The sequence below is a fragment of the Gorilla gorilla genome, chromosome 3 (assembly GCF_029281585.2).
Source record: "Gorilla gorilla gorilla isolate KB3781 chromosome 3, NHGRI_mGorGor1-v2.1_pri, whole genome shotgun sequence".
In the NCBI taxonomy this organism is placed as follows: domain Eukaryota; kingdom Metazoa; phylum Chordata; class Mammalia; order Primates; family Hominidae; genus Gorilla; species Gorilla gorilla.
The window spans coordinates 128,812,832-128,835,652 of record NC_073227.2 but is presented as its reverse complement, the minus strand read 5'-3'; the positions used below and the strand labels follow the sequence as shown (position 1 = coordinate 128,835,652).

At 40.8% G+C, this 22,821-nt stretch overlaps 1 long non-coding RNA gene across 1 annotated transcript; it reads left to right on the top strand.

The window, feature by feature from the left end:
• The first annotated feature begins 14,714 nt into the window (after nt 1–14,714).
• Nucleotides 14,715–18,998, top strand: LOC134758258 (uncharacterized). The gene is made up of 3 exons (XR_010133240.1): nt 14,715–14,941; nt 17,930–18,039; nt 18,617–18,998. It is a non-coding gene; the product is annotated as an uncharacterized lncRNA (long non-coding RNA).
• The last annotated feature ends 3,823 nt before the right edge of the window (nt 18,999–22,821 follow it).

Here is a 22,821-nt window from a genome sequence, read left to right as displayed (position 1 = left end):
TAGTTCTGGCTTCTGGGCTTCTGGCGTGATACAGGACAAGGCCAAGCTCTCTCCAGTATTACAGATCTTCATAGCTTTGGACCCAGATCTTTCCTCGCCCTTATGCCTTTTCCCTGGAGCAACCAATTTCTGCAACTGTAACTCATATGTTGTTGTTTCTGGGTACACCCCATCATGTTCACCCATATCTAATACACTGCAGTTGATCAAGTCTCTCTTTAAAATGTGGTACCCAGCATTAAACATAATATTCCAGATGTGGTTTGAGATTGGAGAACAGCTGCTCCCACTAACCACACCAGAGTTCTTCCTTTATTTCAAAACTGTGGTTTAATCTTCCTGCAGACTTCTTCAGGCAACAAAACAAAACAAAAAAAGCAAAAACAACCCAATTGACATTGTCATTAAAGATTTATTTTTCATTATTTGAATAATTTCTATTTCCTAATTCTCTTTTTCTAATGTATTCTAAATTTCATAGAAGTGAACATCATGATCAAATAATATTTTAAAGCTGATTTAAAATGATGAGCCTCAATTCAATTAAATCTTTTTTTCTTTTCCTTTTTCTTTCTTTCTTTTTTTTTTTTTTTTTTTTTTTGAGACAGAGTCTTGCTGTGTCTCCCAGGCTGGAGTGCAGTGGCGCTATCTCCACTCACTGCAACCTCCACCTCCAGGGTTCAAGTGATCCTCCTGCCATAGCCTCCTGAGAAGCTGGGACTACAGATGTGTGCCACTGCACCCAGCTAATTTTTTGTATTTTTATTAGAGATGGGGTTTTACCATGTTGCCCAGGCTGATCTCAAACTCCTGGGCTCAAGCAATCTTCTGGCCTTGGCCTCCGAAGTGTTGGCATAAACCACCGTGCCTGGCCTTTTTCTTTCTTAACCTGCTGTTAGGTTAACCTTGGCATATATGCCTAGACATGCAAGTGCACATTTAATATTTGTAATGCAAGTTATATGCTAAATATTTATGTTTATTATTTTTAGAACAAAATTTGTGTGTGTGTGTGTGTGTGTGTGTGTGTGTGTGTGTGTATCTGATTACCAAAGAAATAAAGTTTGGCACATTGGTTAGTAGCTTAAGTTCTTTTTTTAAGAGACGGATTCTCACTATGTTGCCCGGGCTGAACTCAAACTCTTAGGCTCAAGGGATCCTCTTGCCTTAACCTTCCAAATAGCTAGGACTACAAGTGCGCACCACCACACCGAGCCAATAACCTAAGTTTTGAATCAGATATACATGGGTTTGAATTCTGGACCCACCACTTATGAGTAATTTATTTAAATTCTTTCAGCTTCATGTGGAAAGTGAGGATGACTGAGCATGGTGGCTCAAACCTATATTCCCAGCACTTCTGGAGACACAGGCAGGAGGATCGCTTGAGCCCAGGAGTCCCAGACATGCCTGGGCAACATAGTGAGACCCCACTCTCCACTAAAAGGAAAAAAAGGAAGATTTTTTAAAAAAAGTGTAAAGTGAAGATAATAATAGGACCTCTCTTATGGGACTATTGTGAAGATATTATGTAATAAAGAACATTAAAAACTTAGCACTGAGCTTGGCCTAGAGAAAACACTTAACAAATATAAACTATTCTTATTGTGGAAATTTTTAGCACATACAGAAAGACAAAAGAAAATAAAAGTCACCTGTAGTCTCCAGCTTAATCCAGAAATAACTACTATTGGTATTTAAAATATATTCTTTTTCCTACATTGTAACTTCCTCTGAGTAAAAGGGGTACTTGCAGAGCAAACAAGATTGTGAAAACAGTGAAATTTCCAATATATCATGAAAAGCACTAAAACAACAATAATATCAATACTTTAATAGACTTAGCCTAGAAATACAAGAAATACACATATACACATTTTAGGTCATTATCATTAGAATTTGCCTGCGAATAGTACATAATGGATCAGATGCAGCATTCCGTCTTTCATAAAAGTAAATCAGAAATGGACATCATTGATACAGTGGACATGGTGAAAGAAAACCTCTCGGATAACCCGCTGTGTCCAGGACAGGTATACGTAGATCCGAGACCAAAGAGCATCAGGGAAAGTGTAGTTCTCAGAACCTTCTGTGATTTAACATGAGCAAATTAGAGATTTATCAAGTTTGGCGAAAATACCAAAGTAGTACTTCGAAACTAGGAATCTCATCAGGCAATTTATATTCCAGCAGTAGTTTATTAAAATTTACTTAGTGATTTACAGGAGTCATCTAACTGTAATCAATGTGAATTTGCATTAAGTAAGTTTGTTTGTTTCTCTAGGAGCCATCACATTTTCTTCCTATAACGTGGCCTCCACCCCGGGAAAAAGAAACTATGGTTTCCAAAGCAATTTTATTTTTGGCTTCTCTGTTGTGCCTGACATGTGTGAGAATATTATTAGATATAGGAAGACACTTGTTCACCAGGATGTGCATGGAGCCTTCAGTTTTATTTCACTATTCCTTCTTTACACAGCCTCCTGCAACTGCTAATAATATCCAGCTATTTCCCAGCAGGGCTGGACTTTGGCCGAAGTGGGCAGACACCCAGGCTCAGCATGAGACCCTGAGGCATCCTTTACCATCCCTTTCCCAAACCCCTGAGCCACACCATTGCTGCGTAATAAAACTTCTAAACCAGGCACTGAAGCCAAGGCAGGGGGCACTGACTTCACTGACTCCAGCCGAGCCCTTGCCCTCCTCAGCCACAGGTTGGGCCAACTGTGTGAAGGTGGAGCACCTGCCAGACAGTCCTGGAAGCTGCAGAGACTGGGCTGGATGGTAGGTGGGGAGGGGAGCAGGAGCTCCAGACACCACCGTGTTTTATGGCACCATCATATCAGCACAGAGGCAGATGGCCATGGAGGCTGTTTAAAGAGAAGCCTGCGACAGCCTCGGAGAGGGTGCATGCTGCATGAGTCACACCAACAGGTGTGTGATTATCGAGGTGATGTAGGGGGCCTGGAATGTGACTTAAAAGGCTTTCATGAGACATTATTCATAAGCATATTAAATGCTTCAAGTAACATGGCCCTAAAAGGTGAGAGCAGCCCAATTCAGATGAAATCTCTGCTCTCTGAGTGATCAAATACAAGTGACAAGAAAGCAGAATAAATAAGTGAAGTGGGGGCAACACCTCTCTCTGGAAGAAGCCACACATTCCTCACTCTCTATACTTCTCTCCTTCCTCATTTCCCCAACATAATCCCTGTGACTATTATAAACAGCCTTCCTATATTTGATATCCATTTAGTTTTCAAGACAATCTTTTCTTTTCCTGCCACCCTGACCTAAGATGTAAAGCTTTCCTTTTTCGTGAACAATTGTTTGACTTCAGACTAGAGGGCAAGGGGTCTAGCATTGCCCCCTATTTGTTCCTGTCTTTCAGGATGTAAAACGATGTGCTTACAATCCATTCTGCAGATATGGAGACCTTCTCCAGCCTGGGGCTCTGCGCAGTAATCAATAGCAGTTGTTTTCAGCTTTATGACGTTGACTGCAATCCCAAGAGAGGTGTGTGCAGTGACTGTCTTCAAGGATGGTGTCCATTCATGACTGTAGCTGATATGCCTGAACCTTGATCTTTGGCCTAGACCAGGCTCTTCTGCACTCTGCAGGCCTGTTTCTATCTGCCAACCCAACAGCCTTACCAGAGTGCCCCTCAGGTACCTCAAGGAACATTTTATTATCATCAGAATCACTTCAGCAAAGACAGACTCAGGAGGTTACCCCGACCAATGGTTATGAGTAGGATGATTACCCATTCCAAGTCACCACATTATGTACGTTTCACCTGCTGTTTTCCTGCCTATGGAGTCAGGATAATTTACAGCTTGAAACCTGCTTTACCTCATTCCTTCTTGACTGTTTTGCCTTTTACCAGTACTAACATCTTCAATAATAATCACCATCAACTACATTTGCCCATACTTCTTACTTTCTCTAAGTGTTTTTAGATATTGCATATTATCCCACTATTATTATTTCACAATAACTTTATAGTTGATCTATTTGGAGCAAATGCAGCACACTATTAAAGAGTATCAAATACATTTTAAGATTGTAATTTGCTGTCTTCATACAAAAGACATTAGGTGTTGCCTCCATGCATTAGCTCAAACTTCAGCTGATACCTGATTTGAGAGAATAGTTTTTCCCAAACATATTCTTTACTTAACTAATGGCTTTTTTTGTCCTGATTAGAAGAAAGGAGGAAGAAACTAACATTTATTAAGGTGTAATGCTTGGAAGTTACTTTTTCATGTCTAATCTAATTGAGTTCTCCATTGATCCTAACAGATAGCTCTTATGTCCATATTATAGATGAGAACATGGCAGTATCCCCCAAGGTCACAGAATTAATACGCGAGAGATCCAGAATTTAAACTCAGTTCTGTTTGTCTCAAAATATTCCAATAACAAGTCTGAATTTCTGGTGTACCATGTGAGACATCTGGGATCTCCAAGCCAGAGTATTCAGCATTTCAACTTATTTGAAAAAATCAAATAAATGATATAGAACCAAGTCATGAAGACAGATTCCATAGGCTAGAACTAATCTTGTAACAACTTGTAAGCTTATTTATTTACTAGGGACATTTGATTTTCAATTCTCTCACAAAGGATAACTTAGAAGCAAATGTGAAATTACTGAAGTAATGACAGGGTTAATAAAGTGTTTTTTATTATTACATAATTTAAATACTTCGCTTATGTCCTCTATGTGATTAACCTACATTGATTGATTGATTGATTGAGACAGGGTCTCACTCTGTCACCCAGGCATGATCTTGGCTCACTGCAGCCTCAACCTTCCAGGCTCAAGTGATCTTTCTGCCTCAGCCTCCCTAGTAACTGGGACTACAGGTGTGCACTACTATGCCCATCTTTTTTTTTTTTAATTAAGTAAAGACAAGGTGTTTGTATGTTGCCCAGGCTGGTCTTGAACTCCTGACCCCAAGCAATCCTGCCTTGGCCTCCCAAAGTGCTAGGATTACAGGCATAAGCCACAGAGCCCAGCCCATCTTTCTATTCTGTTTTTGAATTCAAGGTCCTGAGAGTTTTATTAGCTAATTCATTTCCACTGCCAGACAATAGCAATCTTTCTGCAAATGAGGTAAGTGGACAAATGTCCGGTAGATGCTAATTGTCATATTATCTCCTTTACCCTTGTGCCACACTGGAAATGGACATAAACTGAAATCTACGCAGTATGAGTTTCTGATGAAAAATTGAGCTGGAACTTAAATTCGAGCTGTAAAGGATCACTGCAAGCAGTCCTTGACTTATATCTATGGGATATCTGTGGTTTGTAATCTCAAGAGGATCATTAGAACTTTCTGTACCTCAGTTTCCACATGTAAAGGGTGGAACTACATAACTACTACACACCCTTATATTTCAAACTTCCATGATTCTATAATTCACAGCAAGATCAGAGCTAAGTTCCAATCTTGTTTCTCGGTATAACTCCTGTTTAGGGCTGCCCAGAACCCTTTCCTCCTTTGCTGGTAACAGCACCTGCCCTCACTCTTGTTTTGCCAAACTACTCTTCTTTCCCCATCATCCCGACAACCACTATGCACATGTCATTCTGGTAAGGCAGCCACTCCAAGTATTCCATCTACTTGACCACAGGGGCAAGCCAGTGGTCAGCATGTAGCCCAAGTGGGGCCAGATCTGGGGTTTTTCATCCAGAAGGTGGCGGGGATGTTTATCTTTTTCCTTTGGGACTCTAACCATAAAGATGTGTCCTCATGTTACCCAAAATGAGCAAGAGCTGGTAAGCAAGAAGCCTGGCCTGAGGCAGAGGCCAAGATGAGAGGAGGGAAGGAGCAGATGGATTCCTGATGGTGTTCACGTTCCTGGATCCTGATGATGTTGAAGTGAGCTCTGTGGTTGCCTTTCTGTGATGTGGGTAAACCACTTCTTTGCTTAAGTCCTTTTTGTTTGGAGTCTCTGTCACTTACAACCAAAAGTTGTTGTAACCAATATAACTGTCCTAACCAATATAATTCTCCACCTTCCTCTAAACTGCTAATATTCTATATTTCAATTCAGTCAATTTAACAAAAAATAGTTTTTATGACTCCAGCAGTTTAAAAAGTCACCAGATCCTTAGGCCTTTTACTTTTGAGGTAGTACAATCAAATGATAGACTTACATCAGTGCTGTAAAACATGGTGATTTCAACTTCTGAGAACTGAGTTTTAAGAGATGGATACTTTAAATCATGAACCAAATACACTTCTTCTTCTACAAGAGTGTCTCAGACCTTCTTCAGTGTCTTGATTTTCCAAAAGACAAATTAAGCAAGAAGAAAATATCAGATAAGTTATTAAGTCTCTGTACAGAACTTCTAGAGTGAAATCCAGGGATTGGGAATGTCCTCTGTCATGTAGGATTTGACACTAGGATCTACTACTAGTGGTAACAGACCCTTTTTCTGGTGTCATTTGCAAGGGAGCAGGAAGAGAGGAGGGAGCAACAGTGGTTAACAGCTCTAGAAGCCCTGATCTGGCATCATGGAGATTTTCTGGCCAACCCTGGAAAGATTCCTGAGTAGCGCATTCTGAGTGAAAGCACAGATACAGCCCAGAGCACCCTGGCTCCCTATGGTGGGGAAACTCGGGGTGCATGTTTTTGGGGGAGTAGTTCAGCAAGTAGAGAAAACATATAGATTGAGACATTTTTTTTAATGGCAAGGGAAGGAAACCCCATACAAAAACTTCACTCTACAGCTGAAAATGTAGGCTGGGAAGAGAGGTCTTTCTGCCTCACTAGTAAGAACAACTCTAGAAAGCCCAAAGGCAACTGCCAAGCCCGTGTTTGGAGCATGGCAGAACTTATGAAAGACACAAAAGCCAGTGAGTGGCTGAAAGCACTGACCAACTCCTCAGATGGGAAGAGACGGATGGCTCCTGGGAGAGAAAACCAACTACAGCTGCTCTCCACCACAGACATGCAAAGATAAACAAGATTGTTTTCCATTTTAAGTGCAACTTATTTGCTTTAAATATAGGTACACCTGAATCCAAACTGCAAGATGATATGTATAAATCTTATTCCTTCTTTTACCATTTCCACAGTCAGAACAGTTTGTAGTCTCGTAGTTGGGATTAGATTTACACAAATATAATTATCACTGCAGCACACTAGTATTTTGAGAATTAAAGCTTTAACACTGCCATACAAAAGATTGCATGGTAAGTTATTCTAAGCACCACAATTTTGGTCATTGTAAATTCAACTCTGACGAGTTTATAGGACTGAGCACTCCATATAAATTATTTGTGCCTCATTCTTTTCCCCATTGCCTCAAGCATTTGGACACTTTTCTAAAGTCATACTTTGATGCCAAGTGGTACCATTGAAATGATCTGGTCTAACCTTGTCTTTTGAAGACCAAGATACAAAGGCTCAAACAGATGATATGACTTGCTCTGGGTCATACAGGCTTTTTTTTTTTCTTTTTTTTTTTTTTGAGATGGAGTCTCACTCTGTCACCTAGGCTGGAGTGCAGTGGTGCGATCTCAGCTCACTGCAATCTCCACCTCCTGGGTTCAAGTGATTCTCCTGTCTCAGCTTCCTGAGTAGCTGGGACTACAGGTGTGTGCCACCACGCCCGGCTAATTTTTGTATTTTTAGTAGTGATGGGGTTTCACTATGTTGGCCAGGATGGTCTTCAACTCCTGACCTCAGGTGATCCACCTGCCTCAGCCTCCCAGCATACAAGCTATTAATGGCAGAGCCAGTGCTAGAAGCTGTGTCTCTAGAATGCCAGCTTCTGACTCAAACCCCTGCTCTGCAAGCTTCTATGCAGAAAATGGTCACCGTAAGAGAGGTTTACAAGAGGAGGTGAAAAGGACAAGCACCCTAACCCAAATTGACCAGAATAGAGTTGAGTGAGCAGGTCAAAATTGTGGCAAGATAAAAACAAATAACGATTATTTGAGTGAAAATTACCAGGGATTGGGGGGGTGGAGCCAAGATGGCTGAATAGGAACAGCTCCAGTCTACAGCTCCCAGTGTGAACGATGCAGAAGACAAATGATTTCTGCATTTCCAACTGAGGTACCAGGTTCATCTCACTGGGGAGTGTCAGGCAGTGGGTGCAGGACAGTGGGTGCAGCACACTGAGCATGAGCCGAAGCAGAGCGAGGCAGCACCTCACCTGGGAAGTGCAAGGGGTCAGGGAATTCCCTTTCCTTGCCAAGGAAAGGGGTGACAGAGGCACCTCGAAAATCAGGTCACTCCCACCCTAATACTGTGCTTTTCCAACGGTCTTAGCAAATGGCACACCAGGAGATTGTATCCTGCGCCTGGCTCGGAGGGTCCTACGCCCATGGAGCCTCGCTCATTGCTTCCACAGCAGTCTCAGATCAAACTGCAAGGTGGCAGCGAGGCTGGGGGAGGGGCACCTGTCATTGCCAAGGCTTGAGTAGGTAAACAAAGCAGCTGGGAAGCTCGAACTGGGTGGAGCCCACCGCAGCTCAAGGAGGCCTGCCTGCCTCTGTAGACTCCACCTCTGCGGGCAGGGCATAGCCAAACAAAAGGCAGCAGAAACCTCTGCAGACTTAAATGTCCCTGTCTGACAGCTTTGAAGAGAGTAGTAGTTCTCCCAGCACACAGCTTGAGATCTGAGAATGGACAGACTGCCTCCTCAAGTAGGTCCCCGACCCCCGAGTAGCCTAACTGGGAGGCACCCCCCAGTAGGGGCAGACTGACACCTCACACAGCCAGGTACACCTCTGAGACAAAACTTCCAGAGGAACAATCAGGCAGCAACATTTGCTGTTCACCAATATCCGCTCTTCTGCAGCCTCCACTGCTGATACCCAGGCAAACAGGGTCTGGAGTGGACTTCCAGCAAAATTCAACAGACCTGCAGCTGAGAGTCCTGACTGTTAGAAGGAAAACTAACAAACAGAAAGGACATCCACACCAAAACCCCATCTGTAAGTCACCATCATCAAAGACCAAAAGTAGATAAAACCACAAAGATGGGGAGAAAACAGAGCAGAAAAACTGAAAATTCTAAAAATCAGAGCACCTCTCCTCCTCCAAAGGAATGCACCTCCTCACCAGCAATGGAACAAAGCTGGATGGAGAATGACTTTGACGAGTTGAGAGAAGAAGGCTTCAGACGGTCAAACTACTCGGAGCTTAGGGAGGAAGTTCAAACCCATAGCAAAGAAGTTAAAAACCTTGAAAAAAAGATTAGATGAATGCCTAGCTAGAATAACCAATGCACAGAAGTACTTAAAGGGCCTGATGGAGCTGAAAACCATGGCACGAGAACTATGTGATGAATGCACAAGCCTCAGTAGCCAATTCAATCAACTGGAAGAAAGCGTATCAGTGATGGAAGATCAAATGAATGAAATGAAGAAGAAGAGAATTTTAGAGAAAAAAGAATAAAAAGAAATGAACAAAGCCTCCAAGATATATGGGACTATGTGAAAAGACCAAATCTACGTCTGATTGGTGTACCTGAAAGTGACAGGGAGAATGGAACCAAGTTGGAAAACACTCTGCAGGATATTATCCAGGAGAACTTCCCCAACCTAGCAAGACAGGCCAACATTCAGATTCAGGAAATACAGAGAATGCCACAAAGATACTCCTAGAGAAGAGCAACTCCAAGACACATAATTGTCAGATTCACCAAAGTTGAAATGAAGGAAAAAATGTTAAGGGCAGCCAGAGAGAAAGGTCGGGTTACCCTCAAAGGGAAGCCCATCAGACTAACAGCAGATCTCTTGGCAGAAACTCTACAAGCCAGAAGAGAGTGGGGGCCAATATTCAACATTCTTAAAGAAAAGAATTTTCAACTCAGAATTTCATTTCCAGACAAACTAAGCTTCATAAGTGAAGGAGAAATAAAATACTTTACAGACAAGCAAATGCTGAGAGATTTTGTCACCACCAGGCCTGCCTTACAAGAGCTCCTGAAGGAAGCACTAAACATGGAAAGGAACAACCAGTACCAGCCACTGCAAAAACATGCCAAATTGTAAAGACCATCGAGGCTAGGAAGAAACTGCATCAACTAACGAGCAAAATCACCAGCTAACATCATAATGACAGGATCAAATTCACACATAACAATATTAATCTTAAATGTAAATGGGCTAAATGCTCCAATTAAAAGACACAGACTGGCAAATTGGATAAAGAGTCAAGACCCATCAGTGTGCTGTATTCAGGAAACCCATCTCATGTGCAGAGACACACATAGGCTCAAAATAAAGGGATGGAGGAAGATCTACCAAGCAAATGGAAAACAAAAAAAGGCAGGGGTTGCAATCCTAGTCTCTGATAAAACAGACTTTAAACCAACAAAGATCAAAAGAGACCAAGAAGGCCATTATATAAGGGTAAAGGGATCAATTCACCAAGAAGAGCTAACTATCCTAAATATATATGCACCCAGTACAGGAGCACCCAGATTCATAAAGCAAGTCTTAGAGACCTACAAAGAGACTTAGACTCCCACGTAATAATAATGGGAGACTTTAACACCCCACTGTCAACATTAGACAGATCAATGAGACAGAAAGTTAACAAGGATATCCAGGAATTGAACTCAGCTCTGCACCAAGCAGACCTAATAGACATCTACACAACTCTCCACCCCAAATCAACAGAATATACATTCTTCTCAGCACCACATTGCACTTATTCCAAAATTGACCACATAGTTGGAAGTAAAGCTCTCCTCAGCAAATGTAAAAGAACAGAAATTATAACAAACTGTCTCTCAGACCGCAGTGCAAACTAAAACTCAGCATTAAGAAACTCACTCAAAACCGCTCAACTACATGGAAACTGAACCACCTGCTCCTGAACGACTACTGGGTACATAACGAAATGAAGACAGAAATAAAGATGTTCTTTGAAACCAATGAGAACAAAGACACAACATACCAGAATCTCTGGGACACATTCAAAGCAGTGTGTAGAGGGAAATTTATAGCACTAAATGCCCACAAGAGAAAGCAGGAAAGATCTAAAATTGACACCCTAACATCACAATTAAAAGAACTAGAAAAGCAAGAGCAAACACATTCAAAAGCTAGCAGAAGGCAAGAAATAACGAAGATCAGAGCAGAACTGAAGGAAATAGAGACACAAAAAAACCCTTCAAAAAATCAATGAATCCAGGAGCTGGTTTTTTGAAAAGATCAACAAAATTGATAGACCACTAGCGAGACTAATAAAGAAGAAAAGAGAGAAGAATCAAATGGACACAATAAAAAATGATAAAGGGGATATCACCACTGATCCCACAGAAATACAAACTACCATCAGAGAATACTATAAACACCTCTATGCAAATAAACTAGAAAATCTAGAAGAAATGGATAAATTCCTCGACACATATACCCTCCCAAGACTAAACCAGGAAGAAGTTGAATCTCTGAATAGACCAGTAAGAGGCTCTGAAATTGAGGCAATGACTTTTTTTACCAAACAAAAAAGTCCAGGACCAGATGAATTCACATCCGAATTCTACCAGAGGTACAAGCAGGAGCTGGTACCATTCCTTCTGAAACTATTCCAATAAATAGAAAAAGAGGGACTCCTCCCTAACTCATTTTATGAGGCCAGCATCATACTGATACCAAAGCCAGACAGAGACACAACCAAAAAAGAGAATTTTAGACCAATATCTCTGATGAACATTAATGCAAAAATCCTCAATAAAATACTGGCAAACTGAATCCAGCAGCACATCAAAAAGCTTATCCACCATGATCAAGTGGGCTTCATCCCTGGGATGCAAGGCTGGTTCAACATACAAAAATCAATAAATGTAATCCAGCATATAAACAGAACCAATGACAAAAACCACATGATTATCTCAATAGATGCAGAAAAGGCCTTTGACAAAATTCAACAACCCTTCACCCTAAAAACTCTCAATAAATTAGGTATTGATGGGATGTATCTCAAAATAATAAGAGCTATCTATGACAAACCCACAGCCAATATCATACTGAATGGGCAAAAACTGGAAGCATTCCCTTTGAAAACTGGCACAAGACAGGGATGTCCTCTCTCACCACTCCTATTCAACATAGTGTTGGAAGTTCTGGACAGGGCAATCAGGCAAGAGAAGGAAATAAAGCATATTCAATTAGGAAAAGAGGAAGTCAAATTGTCCCTGTTTGCAGATGACATGATTGTATATCTAGAAAACCCAATCATCTCAGGCCAAAATCTCCTTAAGCTGATAAGCAACTTCAGCAAAGTCTCAGGATACAAAATCAATGTACAAAAATCACAAGCATTCTTATACACCAATAACAGACAAACAGAGAGCCAAATCATGAGGGAACTCCCATTCATAATTGCTTCAAAGAGAATAAAATACCTAGGAATCCAACTTGCAAGGGATGTGAAGGACCTCTTCAAGGACAACTACAAACCACTGCTTAATGAAATAAAAGAGGATACAAACAAATGGGAGAACATTCCATGCTCATGGGTAGGAAGAATCAATATCATGAAAATGACCACACTGCCCAAGGTAATTTACAGATTCAATGCCATCCCCTTCAAGCTACCAATGGCAAACTACTTTAAAGTTCATATGGGACCAAAAAAGGGCCTACATTGCCAAGTCAATCCTAAGCCAAAAGAACAAAGCTGGAGTCATCACGCTACCTGACTTCAAACTATACTGCAAGGCTACAGTAAACAAAACAGCATGGTACTAGTACCAAAACAGAGATGTAGACCAATGGAACAGAACAGAGCCCTCAGAAATAATGCTGCATATCTACAACTATCTGATCTTTGACAAACCTGACAAAGACGAGCAATGGGGAAAGGATTCCCTATTTAATAAATGGTGCTGGGAAAACTGGCTAGACATATGGAGAAAGCTGAAACTGGATCCCTTTCTTACACCTTATACAAAAATTAATTCAATATGAATTAAAGACTTAAGTTAGACCTAAAACAATAAAAACCCTAGAAGAAAACCTAGGCAATACCATTCTGGACATAGGCATGGGCAAGGACTTCATGTCTAAAACACCAAAAGCAATGGCAACAAAAGCCAAAATTGACAACTGGGATCTAATTAAACTAAAGAGCTTCTGCACAGCAAAAGAAACTACCATCAGAGTGAACAGGCAACCTACAAAATGGGAGAAAATTTTCACAACCTACTCATCTGACAAAGGGCTAATATCCAGAATCTACAAAGAACTCAAACAAATTTACAAGAAAAAAACGAACAACCCCATCAACAAATGGGTGAAGGATATGAACAGACACTTCTCAAAAGAAGACATTTATGCAGCCAAAAGACACATGAAAAAATGCTCATCATCACTGGCCATCACAGAAATGCAAATCAAAACCACAATGAGATACCATCTCACACCAGTTAGAATGGCGATCATTAAAAAGTCAGGAAACAACAGGTGCTGGAGAGGATGTGGAGAAATAGGAACACTTTGACACTGTTGGTGGGACTGTAAACTAGTTCAACCATTGTGGAAGTCAGTGTGGCGATTCCTCAGGGATCTAGAACTAGAAATACCATTTGACCCAGCCATCCAATTACTGGGTATATACCCAAAGGATTATAAATCATGCTGCTATAAAGACACATGCACACGTATGTTTATTGCGGCAGTATTCACAATAGCAAAGACTTGGAACCAAGCCAAATGTCCAACAATGATAGACTGGATTAAGAAAATGTGGCACATATAGACCATGGAATACTATGCAGCCATAAAAAAGGATGAGTTCATGTCCTTTGTAGGGACATGGATGAAGCTGGAAACCATCATTCTCAGCAAACTATTGCAAGGACAAAAAAACCAAACACCACATGTTCTCACTCATAGGTGGGAATTGAACAATGAGAACACATGGACACAGGAAGGGGAACATCACACACCGGGGCCTGTTGTGGGGTGGGAGGAGGGGGGAGGGATAGCATTAGGAGATATATCTAATGTTAAATGACGAGTTAATGGGTGCAGCACACCAACATGGTACATGTATACATATGTAACAAACCTGCACATTGTGCACATGTACCCTAAAACTTAAAGTATAATTAAAAAAAGAAAATTACCAGGGATTCATATCTAATCTCCAATGAAATATTGAAAAGTTAAGTTATTAAAATTGCCTTTAAGGCTTTGATGATAACCAGCATTTGCCTAATATCTTTCATCTGGGAGTTTTCAAAATATTGTAAAATTAGTATGAGTAACTCAGTTTTACATATGGGAAAGCTGAGGGACAGGGTGGAATAAAAACTTGCCCAAGTTTATACAGAGAAGCAAGAATGGAACCTAGCTTATGATCTTCCTGTAAATCACAGAACCATGGTGTTCTGAAATGAAAGGGTCTGGATGATTATCTGGTTCTACCCTCTGAGTGTAGAGGCTGCGGTGCAGGAGGGTCTAATGACTGGTCCAAGGTCACAAAGCTAGTTAGTAAGTGAGCTGCAGTAACAATCATGCTCCGTGAATCCCACTGCTGGGTTTTCTTCCCTTGTTCATATGGCCTGAACATACAGTATCCCTTGGTATTGGTAGGGGATTGGTTCCAGGACCTCCTGCCAATACTCAAAACTGCAGATGCTCAAGTACCTCATATAAAATGACATAGTATTTGCACATACCTCCTCCTGTATACTTTAAATCGTCTCTAGATTACTTATATACCTAATACAATACAAATGTTCCATAAATAGTTGTTATACTGTATTGTTTTTTATTTCTATTACTTTTTATTGGTGTATTGTTAATTTTTATTGCTTTTATTCCCCCAAATATTTTAAATCCACAGTTGGTTGAATCCAGATGCAGATCCAGGGACTGGGAGGGCTGATGGAGGGCTGACTGTGTTTCTGCTCAGGCAGATGTGAAGTGAGCCCTAAAAGAACTTCCCACTGGCCAAGGTACTTTCTAACTGCAGAATCATGCTTCTTCCCACATTCCCCCAAGGGATAATTGGCTCTAAGAGGGCTGACTATCCATCCTTCCTCTGAGGCTTGAAGACCCAGTATGAGATCCAGGTTGAGGATAAGGAAGGGTGGCTTAAGGAAGTCCACCCAGCAGTCCTTGTTTCAACTGGACAGTGGCATCTCCCAGACTCTTCAACTGCATCTGCTGCTGCAGAGGCTACCAGTCATCAGACTGGAGATCTGGTAGTTGCTGAAATGGCCTGGCAGCATTTGGTGGCTACTGACTGGACTTATTGGTTCCATTGAAGTGCCTTAATGGTGCCTTCTTCAACTTGAAAATGCTTGTGATTCTTCCTCCTACAGGCCACCCCTAAGCAAAGAACAACCTCTTATTTTTCGTTTAAGTATTATTTTGGCAACCACAAGAGATGGCAACCCTGCTACAGTTGAAAATGTGCTCCACATCAAAGCCACACTTTCTTTTCAGCAGACTCACAAAGCTTTTTATTTCCAGCCCTCCTGAATACTCCACACGCCACCAATGTTTACATTTTTGTCCAGCCTACGCGTCTTTTCCTGCTTAAGAACCATATGCCCTATCACTTTAGTCATGTGGCTAACACACCCTGCTTCCTTCCTTTTCCTCCGGCTTTTCTGGCCTCTGACTCAGTTACACCCATCCTGGCTGATAGGGAACTATTTTTTAACATATCAGTTCTTGCCAGTGCCCTCTGATGTGGTTCTCTTGTGCAGCATAGAAAAGTTCCAAGAGTCCCCAGTGTTCCTCACTATTGATCCCTTCATGCTAAGTATTTCACTAAATGTTCTCTGATGGTGACTACTGTAGAGTTTGTTTCATCTGAAGTCTGCTTGTACTGTTCTTATCCTTAGTAAACAGGAGGCAGTAAGAAGTGATGTTTGGGTTTGCAAGAAAGGTACAAATTTAATGAGGTTGCAATCTGTATCTTGCCTCAAAATGAAAATAGAAACCCCGTTCTACCCAATTACATTAGGTGGAAAAAATGCAACAGTCATATTGGGAGCAGTAAAGCCAACACTGCATGTTCTCACTCATAGGTGGGAATTGAACAATGAGAACACTTGGACACAGGACGGGGATCATCACACACTGGGGCCTGTTGTGGGGTGGGGGGAGGGGGGAGGGATAGCATTAGGAGATATACCTAATGTAAATGACGAGTTAATGGTTGCAGCACACCAACATGGCACATGTACACATATGTAACAAACCTGCACGTTGTGCACATGTACTCTAGAATTTAAAGTATAATGAAAAATATATATATATAAAAATAAAAAAAATTTAAAAAAGAGACTTATTCTTGAATCCTGTTAAAGAATGGGGAAGTGAATTTTCCAGAGAACTCCCCATTCTTTCATAGTGCAACTCCTTAAAACATCAAGTCAAGCCATCTTCTTAGGTTGTGGCTGGACTTGGTAATTAAGTCATTCAACAAAATATTTATTGACTCACTACCAGGTTTGGGGAACTGTGCTAGGTTCTGGAGATACAGGAGTGAGCAAAACACATGCAATGCCTGCCACCATGGAGATTACAGTCTAGTAGAAGACTATGCATTGGCTGCCTACCTTGCTCAACTAGGTCAAGTCAGTCAGTTGACATGTTAAAAAGTTAAATATCCATGGAATACAGGGTATTATATAAGGATATAGATGATTTGGTGTTGAGGTATTTAGTAATAAGTCCTGCTAAATCTGGAAGCTGCAATAAAGTCTGGCCTAGGGTCAGCAGCCTCCCCAGCAGCAGGGACCACTGCACACTAGGGCAGAGACAGTAGCCAAGTCAGCCTTTTGGGTGCTCTCTAGGCACAGCATGGGCTAGAGGACACTTTTCACCTACTTACACGGCATGGAACATTCCAAGAGGGCCCACACTCTGTGCTATGTACATAGTCTCATTGAATACTCATAATTACCCTGGAAGTAGGTTTTGTTGTTTCTGCTTTATGGAGAAACTGAAAGTCAGGAAGGAAAGTGACTTGTTCAAGATCAATAGCTAATGTCAGGTCTGAGCTCAGATCTGTTGACTCCAAAGTTCTTGCTTTCAGGGGATGGTGACACACTCTCTCTTAAACCAGAGAAATTAAGATCTGCAATGTAATATCTTAAAACTGAAAACCTGCCAAAGTCATCATTTGTGTAATAGAGAAGATGTACTTTCAGAAAGAAGCTGTTTGACGGTTAGATCCATAAGGATGGGGTTCAGTAGTGAAATATTTTCCCTCCACCTCACCTTTTCTTTTCTTATCTCAGAGCTTTTAACTAAAGAAGTACCCTTTGATTTTACACACACACACACACACCACACACACCCCTACATCAGTTTCAAAAGACGTATTTCACATCTGGATCTACTATTTCATTTTTTGCCCCAGTCCAGACCACAACAAAAACACCAACACAAAAACATGAGTAAAAGGGAAATATTGTAGGAGCATTCACATGAGAATCGTTATTTAGAAATCATGTCCCTGAGCTCCACTTGTTCTGCCTCTCTGATCCAGTCCCCAATTCTCCAGACAATGTAATAGTTTGTCATACCCTAAAGGAAAACAAAAAAGCCAAAAACTACTTCAAAGCACAGAAAGTCCTCACTAACTTAAAAGAAATGATCAAGCAATTTAATATGAAAATAAGTCAAACTTATTTTAAAAAACAAACATAATTTGAGTCCTATTGAATGAAGCAAAATAAATAATTAAGTTTTTTTTTTTTTTGAAGCAGATTATTTTGAAAGGAAATCAGGCTTTTGTAAGAATTCCTATGGTTGTTGAGTGTGGTCAGGTTGTTGAATTCATGGCCTCCTTCTCCAAATCATGAATGTCTGATGTACTATAAGCTTTCAGAAAACTTGTTTACAAACTCTATGCTGTTGTTTGGCTGTCTATAACATCAGCATTACTTTTACAATATCATTTTTTAACTAATGACTCTCATAAGATTGTAGGAACTTACAACGCAAGTGGAATCATCCTGCCATGATACAGTCTGACGGGCAGAAGGGCACCGTGTGATGAAAAGAGTGATCAGGAGACATCAGTGAAAAAGAGGTCTGTGTTTACATCAGTGTCTGTGGGAACTTAACATATAATGGGTCACGAACGGACATGGAGCCCAGACAACAAGGAGGGCAGAAGGTCAGTTTTTGGAAGGAGCTAAGGAGGGAGGTACGTATTTATAGAGAGTCTGAGCTATATGCTGAGCTGTGGGAAAATCCAAAGCCTGGGTCAGAAAGGTGAGCTGGCTATAAAAATGGAGCAATGAGGTGAGAAATGAGACAGAACCCAAGATTAACAGTAGCGGCAATGGATGGAGAGGGTTTGAGAAAAGATTCCTTTCTCCATACTAATGAAGATAACGTTGCATAATTATTGATTTATAAGTATCCATTATATGCTAGAGTCAGCATTAAACATGCACATGACACACTCATTTTATTTATTTATTTATTTTTGAGACAGGGTCTCACTCTGTCATCCAGGCTGGAGTGCAGTCACATGATTCTAGCTCACTGTAGTCTTGACCTCCTAGGTTCAAGTGATCCTCCCACCTCAGCCTCCCGAGCAGGTAAGACTACAGGCACATGTCACCATGCCTGGCTAATTTTTTTATTTTATTTTTTTACAGAGATGGCGTCTTACTATGTTGCCCAAGCTAGTCTCGAACTCCTGGCCTCAAGCAATTCCCTTGCCTTGGAATCCCATAACACTGGAATTATAGGCATGAGCCACCACACTCAGCCTGACATACTCATTTTTAAGCAAAGGACTTGTAAGTCATGGCTTGTTAATCTAACGCCGACGATAATGTCTCAGGCAGAAGCCACAGCCCAGAAGACTTCCCAGCGTGGGAAGGCTTAGGAGACCAGCTGGCATCAGGCACATTCCACAGAAATACTGAGAAACTTATGAAGAACAAACAGACCCGGCAGGAGCAAGAGGAAGATACCTGGCCTGAGTAGCACTAAATATGTCCCAATTAAACAGAACTACTATCCCAATTAAGCAACTGTCATGACCATTAATAAACACAAAAGGGTGTGTTGCACGACGGCCTGATTCAGTGTCGTTACTGATTTAGTGCACTGTAATGATTATTAATAATCCTCAGCTACTGCATGCTTCTGTGAGTGCTCTGGGACTTCACATTTGCCTGGATCCTTGAATGAAAATGATACCGGAAGTGAAACTCAAAGAGAATCATTTGGGTGGCCAAAATAGTTCTGATGAAACTGCTGATACAGATGCCTGAGCATTTCATGGAATTCTGGGCCATTTCCTCTCCCTGGTCATCTCATGTCTTGTGATCTAACCAGCTCTTAGGGGTTCCTTGGTCAAGCACTCTGGCCCTGCTTCCTCCTTTCACTTGGCTGGCAACTCTCATATAGACTTCAATGGCGAAAAGCTGTCAACAGTTCATAAAAGGATCAAACACCTTAAGATGTTGTATACAAGTTCCAGTGATGTTTTCAAATATACTTCCTCTCCTAGTTCCTCACAGATAACCTTTTGGCATCCAGTGAAGTAACGTGGAGGGTAGATACCCAGTTCTGATTTGGGGAAATGTTTTCCACCCACTAGTTGTCATCATACATGGTTTGGTTCAACACATTTCATCAATGGAACCTTGTGATGTTCCTGTTAGCAACTTTTTTTTTTTCCTGGGGAATAGGGGTCAAGGAAAGGCCTTCCAAAGGAGGCCAACTGTAAAGAGCTGGGCTTACTTTCATGTCTGCCATCACAGCTCTTAACCATTGCTCCCCAAAGAGAAGCAAAAGAAAGCACAGCTTTCCATGATGACTGTTCCTTTCATGCCAGCCTAGTTCCAAGGAAAAAGATTTTCCAAATCAAGTAGAGATTTCAGATGTTTTTTTTAAATTTCCAACTCTGAGTCTAAATATTGGTAAAGAGAATGCTTAAAGAGGACTTGAAAGATAAAAGCAAGGTATTTTGCTAACATCATATCCATGGCTAGTGGGATTGTTTTGGGGTGTGTGTGCGTGCGTGTGTGTGCGCATGTGTGTGTGTTTTGATTTCTAGGACAGGAGGCAATGAATGGATAAACTAGCAAGGAAAAAGTGAGACTGAGCCATTAGCCCATTGGTAAGAAAATCACAATCTCTGGTAATCTATGAGAAATATTTCCTAAGGGCCTTTTTTGAGACCTTGCAGCTTTTCTCAATTGGAGTTTCTCATGTGAACCACAAAACAGACAATGATTTAAGTGACTATTTTCTCAGTTCTCCCAAGATGGCACAGAGCTAGTACTATCCTGGAATATGCATAGAAGAGAAGGTAATTCATTGTGTACAATGGATATCTTACAACAATTAGGGCTTAGTTCTATCCCTGAAATGGTTGAGGAAAACCATTAGAAAAACACCACACCCAAGGCCCAAGCCTGGAGACAGACCAAATACAAATTGCCTTTCCAAGAAGCACAGATGACTAAAGTGGTTCAAAAAAAAATGTATGTACATACTTGAAATATAACTTTCATGTAGTCACAAAGTTTAGGGAAAATTCTTTCTGATAAATCTAAAAGTTCCAAAAGTCTTTTAACCCTTTCGATGATGGGGTTAAGAAAAAAATGATGTGCATTAAGGGCCGACTAAATGTTTCAGTTATAGCTGGGTGCAGTGGCTCACACCTGTAATCCTAGCACTTTGGGAGGCTGATGGGGGAGAATCACCTGAGGCCAGGAGTTCAAGACCAGCCTGGCCAACATCACAAGACCCCATCTCTACAATTTTTTTTAAAATTAGCTGGGCAGGATTGTGCATGCCTGTAGTCTCAGCTACTCAGAAGGCAGAGGCAGAAGGATCACTTGAGCCCAGGAGTTCAAGGCTGCAGTGATCCATGATTGTGCCACTGCACTCCATCCAGAATGGCAGAGCAACACCCTGTCTCCACAAAAAAAAATAAATAAATAAAAAATAAAAAATAAATTAAAAAAAAGGTTTTAGCTGTAAGTTAGACAATGTCTGTTGTCAAGGCTCTCATAATCATTGCAGGGAGGAGGACAAGCATACAAGATGGCCCGGGGAGCAAGAGACAGAGATAGATGAGAGAAAGATTAAGGAAATTAAGGAAATAGAATCTTTACGAGTTAGTAATCAACTCTATGTGTAGATTGAAGGAAGGAGCTAATTTGAGTGGTTGGCTTTTCCAGGCCTTAAATGGAAAATACATGAGGTAAAATTGATTTGTTGTGGTTGTCATTATTGTGGTTGCTATTGCCATGTGTGGTGGGAGAGATGGTGACAGCCAGCTTAGTGCTAGAAGAATTTGAGGTTCCATTAAGGCACTCAAATGAAAGTATACTGTAAATAGTTGGACACAGCTCTGAGTTTCAGGAGAGAGGTCTCACTGGAGATGCAGATCTGAGAATTACTAAAGATTGTGAAATATGTCCAGCTTACTCATGGAAGATGTGTTTACTGAGAAGAGGAAAGGTCTTTATTTTTGAAAACTTGAGAAAGAAAGCTGTATTTTCAGTTGCACATTCAAAAGATGATTTAAAAGCAGCCATCAGCAAAATCCATAGTACTAACTTTGATCTGAGAAAACCTTTGCATGCTCGCTGCTTTAGGGACTAAATTCAACAGCTTTGACACTGTTTTCTTGGATGCAACTCCTTTTTCGCCTTTCAAATGCTATAATTCTTCAGTTTTCCCTAAGCACTTGACTTCCCTGAGAGAGACCCTAAAACCATCTGTGCTTCAATATGTCCTCTTTGGAAATCCGTTTGATTATGCTGCCCATTGCAGGAGGAGATTAAATAGGAAGATTAGCTAATAGATTTTAATATAATTAGTATCCAAGTAGCCAAAATTTTGCCAGACTCTTGACAGCTTAAAAATATCTACATCTGGCTGGGCGCGGTGGCTCACGCCTGTAATCCCAGCACTTTGGGAGGCTGAGGCGGGTGGATCACGAGGTCAGGAGATTGAGACCATCCTGGCTAACATGGTGAAACCCCGTCTCTACTAAAAATACAAAAAATTAGCCGGGTGTGGTGGCAGGCGCCTGTAGTCCCAGCTACTTGGGAGGCTGAGGCAGGAGAATTGCTTGAACCTGGGAGTCGGAGGTTGCAGTGAGCTGAGATTGTGCCACTGCACTCCAGCCTGGACAACAGAGCGAGACACCATCTTAAAAAGAAAAAAAATCTACATCTACTCTTGTGACAAAAGAGACAACTAGGATAATATGAAATTTTAAACACTGACTTCTGTCTATAAACCACTACACAAAAACGTTCTCATGACAAATATTGAAACATTGTGTATGCATGACAAATATTGAAACATTGTCTACATTGCAAAATACTAAGAAAGTAATGTAATTTGAAAAGTAAAATTTAGCATACAGTAAAAATGAGAGATTACATATAGTTACTTTCACCTAGGTAAGTGAATAAAGATATCAAATATTAGTGATAATATTCAAAATTATATGTAGTAATTAATTGGTGTAAAAAATCAATGAGTATTATAGATTAAAATAGATTATTTTTTTCTAAATGAAACAAAGTAATTATCTCCAATGTGTTCATAAATATACTTCCCCTCACAAAAGGTTCCTTACTATGTAGATTCAAATCCTTGCTCCATAGCATAACCTTGGGCAAATTATTTGACTTCTCTAAGTCTCAACTTTCTCATTTTACAAATGAGAAATACCATTAGAACTTTTGGTTAAGGCCAGTGTAAGGAATAAATGAGAGAACAGAGTCTGGTACATATGTTCAATAAATATTGAAGTGATGATGACTGAAAGTGGTTTTGAATTGAGATGTGACTCAAAACCACACTTTATGAAAACAGAACATTA